This window comes from Drosophila kikkawai, chromosome 2L (genome assembly GCF_030179895.1).
Source record: "Drosophila kikkawai strain 14028-0561.14 chromosome 2L, DkikHiC1v2, whole genome shotgun sequence".
In the NCBI taxonomy this organism is placed as follows: Eukaryota; Metazoa; Arthropoda; class Insecta; order Diptera; family Drosophilidae; genus Drosophila; species Drosophila kikkawai.
In genome coordinates, this window is record NC_091728.1 from 32,333,283 (window position 1) to 32,336,283 (window position 3,001).

Below are 3,001 nucleotides of genomic sequence, written 5' to 3' on the forward strand. Positions count from 1 at the left end.
GTACGCGGCACCAGTATGGCACCAAAGCCGCAGCTGTCAAAAGCTACATGGGAGGAGTGGAGGCGACCTACCTACTGTGCGTCATCAGGATCACATGCGCGTTCCGAACAATTTCGGAGGACGCGGCACTTGTTATCGCAGGGCAAGTCCCACTGACGGAGCTCATCAGGGAGAGGAAGGAGATCTCTAAATCCCTACAGGACATCACCGCTGTCCCAAGCTGAGGTGAAGCTTGCCGCTAGGAGTCTTCTCCGAAAGGCCGGTGGACGCACAGGCTCATCCCAGACCTAGCGCGGTGGGTAGAGAGGGCGCATGGCCAGGTGAGCTTCTACCTCAGCCAGGTGCTTAGCGGCCACGGATGCTTTCGCCAGTACCTGAAGCGCTTTGGCCACGAGGCGGAAGACTGGTGCCCGGAGTGCGGCTCTGGCATAGTGGAGGATGCGCACCACGTTCTCTCCGAGTGCCGCAGGTTCGGCCTCGAGAGGCAGGAACTGGAGGAAGCAGCGGGATCCTCGATAAGCGCCGAAACTTTGGTGCCGAGGATGCTGGAAGACCCAAAAGTTTGGGAAGCGGCAGAAACATTTGCCGCTCACGCTATGAAGACCCTCAGGGCGATGGAGAGAAGGCGGAAGGAGCGGCCGCAGTAGGGGACTCCGCGCACCCGAAGCAATGCCAGGCGGCGGTACCGCACGGCGTGAGCTCTTATTCCCCACGTACCTTTTGCGGGGCAATGGTGGAAAGGAGGTGCGAAGGAGTACTGCCTGATAGTCACTATCTGGCTTCGGTGTATCTCCTGGAGTTGCTGAAGAGCTACTTTAGAGGCAGAACCCTGGTGTACGACTCCAATGGCGGTGTCAGATCCACAGAGCTTTCCTGCGGATTTCCGCAAAGGTCGGTCCTGGCACCGTTGTTGTGGAACGCCATTTACGATGGTGTTCTGCGTCTCCCGCTCCCGGGTCGGAATTTTTAGCATTTGAGGCAAGCTTAAGACACTAAGCTTTTACGGAATTAACCTCATATATTTCAACGGTTTTTTCAAGAAAAATTGCAACAGAAGCTTTGGACTTTCATAGCGAACGGTCGTGTTTTTGTTTTGCGCTCCGAATTTTTTGTGTTTGTTAGACATTTAAAACCACCGGGGTTCTGTTTATATTGTTAAACTACAATTTTTAAACTTTGCCGTTCTGCTACGCGAGTGCATGTGCATGTGTCTTTAAGTGTTTATTTAATATATATATCTAACTAGTAAGCCCGGCGAACTCCGTTACGCCACCTTCGGCAAACTATCCGTTTAATTGAGGTGCTCTTTGGTAAACCATATTTTTTGTGATGTGTTGTGGTTAATGGTATTATCTAGGGACCAAATAGCCCCTGGGATGCTAAAATCACCAAGAACTACTAATTAAGTGGTCCCTACCCGAAATTCTTTTAGAGACCAACTGAATAGCGGAAATATAGTTTCAATAAATAGGAAGTTCCGACAATGGAGGAATATAGTCCGATCTAGCCGGTATACTGTGAACAGAGCTTTAAAAACTTCGGAGCTCAGAATCTCCGGCTTTAACCAGGTTTCTGTAAACACAACACTTGGGAAGCAAATGTGACACTATTATAGTACAATTTAGGAAGCTTACTGCGAAAGTCTAGCATTTTGATAGGAGATACCAAGGAAGTTTGTTAGTTTTTTGTGACTCAATTGGAAGACGTAGAAGGCGCATTGGTCAAATCGGGCCTAGGAAGAGTAATTCCAACTGTCCTTTTTTTTCTCTTTCTTTGCTTCGAATTCATTGACAATCACATGCTTTGGTCAGCTTTGGACAGAGCATAGTTTGTCAAAGAATTCCTCAGGAACATATATTTTGAAAGATGAAACTGTCTCGTTGGTGGTATTGCCATAAGGGGTTTTTTCAAGGCAGGCTGATTATCCGCCTTACCAATTTCGGCCGGTAGTCCGGGCCTGACACCCTGGTAGGGAACTGGGGCTCTGAGAGCACAACTGTTGGGACCCTCCAGTGGACAAAACGGATATGGGCAACACCAGGGTCACGGTCTCACCCGCGACACCTTTGGATAACGAATCTTTTCTAGCACTCTATCTCAGGATTCTTGACATTTGGCCTGAGGTCGATGTTGCTGTTAGGAGCCTGCCACGCTGGTTGGGATCCTCTTGATGCTGCACACCAGTTGATCTTCGTGTGCTCATGCGTTGTCTCAATCGGGCATTTTCCCTTACTACATTTCGTCTCTCCTCGCTTAAATTCTGTGAACACACTTGTTGCTGGCATGCATGCCTTATGCGGAGACCGATGTTCAAACGTCGTGCTCTAGGCATTTTGAACTATAGGCCAAGTGGTTAATTTAACCTCAAATCCATAATATTTTTACAGTTCAACTTACCAGCTTAAAGACAAATGCTGGTTTTCAATTGAAATGTTAGGAAGCGAATACCTTTTTTTTTTTGCAAAACCATGGAAATCGGTTGGTGCGTTCTGGAGTTATGTATATGATCTGGGTCTATAGGCAGAGTGGTTAATTTAACCTCAAATCCGCATAATTTACACAGTTCAACTCACCACCTTTTCTGTTGCAATTATTCTTGAAAAATTCCGAAGAAGAGGACACTAAGCTTGCCTCAAATGCTACAAATTCCCAAGGCTCAGATGCACCATTTGTTTTACTAAACCATTCGAAAGTGCCCAATAAGTTAATTAAAATCGGGGACAAAGACAGGCCGGCAATAGCTGAGAATATTTCCACCGCTGGTCCCGATTGGATAGTAATTCTTTCCTATCCGGGAAATTCTGGTCTTGATCAAGGACTATAGGCAGAGCGGTTAATTTAACCTCTAATCCACATAATTTATACATTACACTCACCACCTTTTCTGTTGCAATTATTCTTGAAAAAGACGCTGAAATATATGAGGAAGAAGAAGAAGACACTAAACTTCCCTCAAAAGCACCAAATTCCCTAGACTCAGATGCACAATTTGTATTAGTAA

The 3,001-nt window shown here is 46.7% G+C and overlaps 1 long non-coding RNA gene across 1 annotated transcript; it reads right to left on the reverse strand.

The window, feature by feature from the left end:
• Window positions 1-2,241: 2,241 nt before the first annotated feature.
• LOC138927924 (uncharacterized) lies at window positions 2,242-2,771 on the reverse strand. The gene is made up of 3 exons (XR_011444382.1): window positions 2,574-2,771; window positions 2,398-2,514; window positions 2,242-2,338 (listed from the first exon to the last, which is right to left on the reverse strand). It is a non-coding gene; the product is annotated as an uncharacterized lncRNA (long non-coding RNA).
• Between the last annotated feature and the right edge of the window lie 230 nt (window positions 2,772-3,001).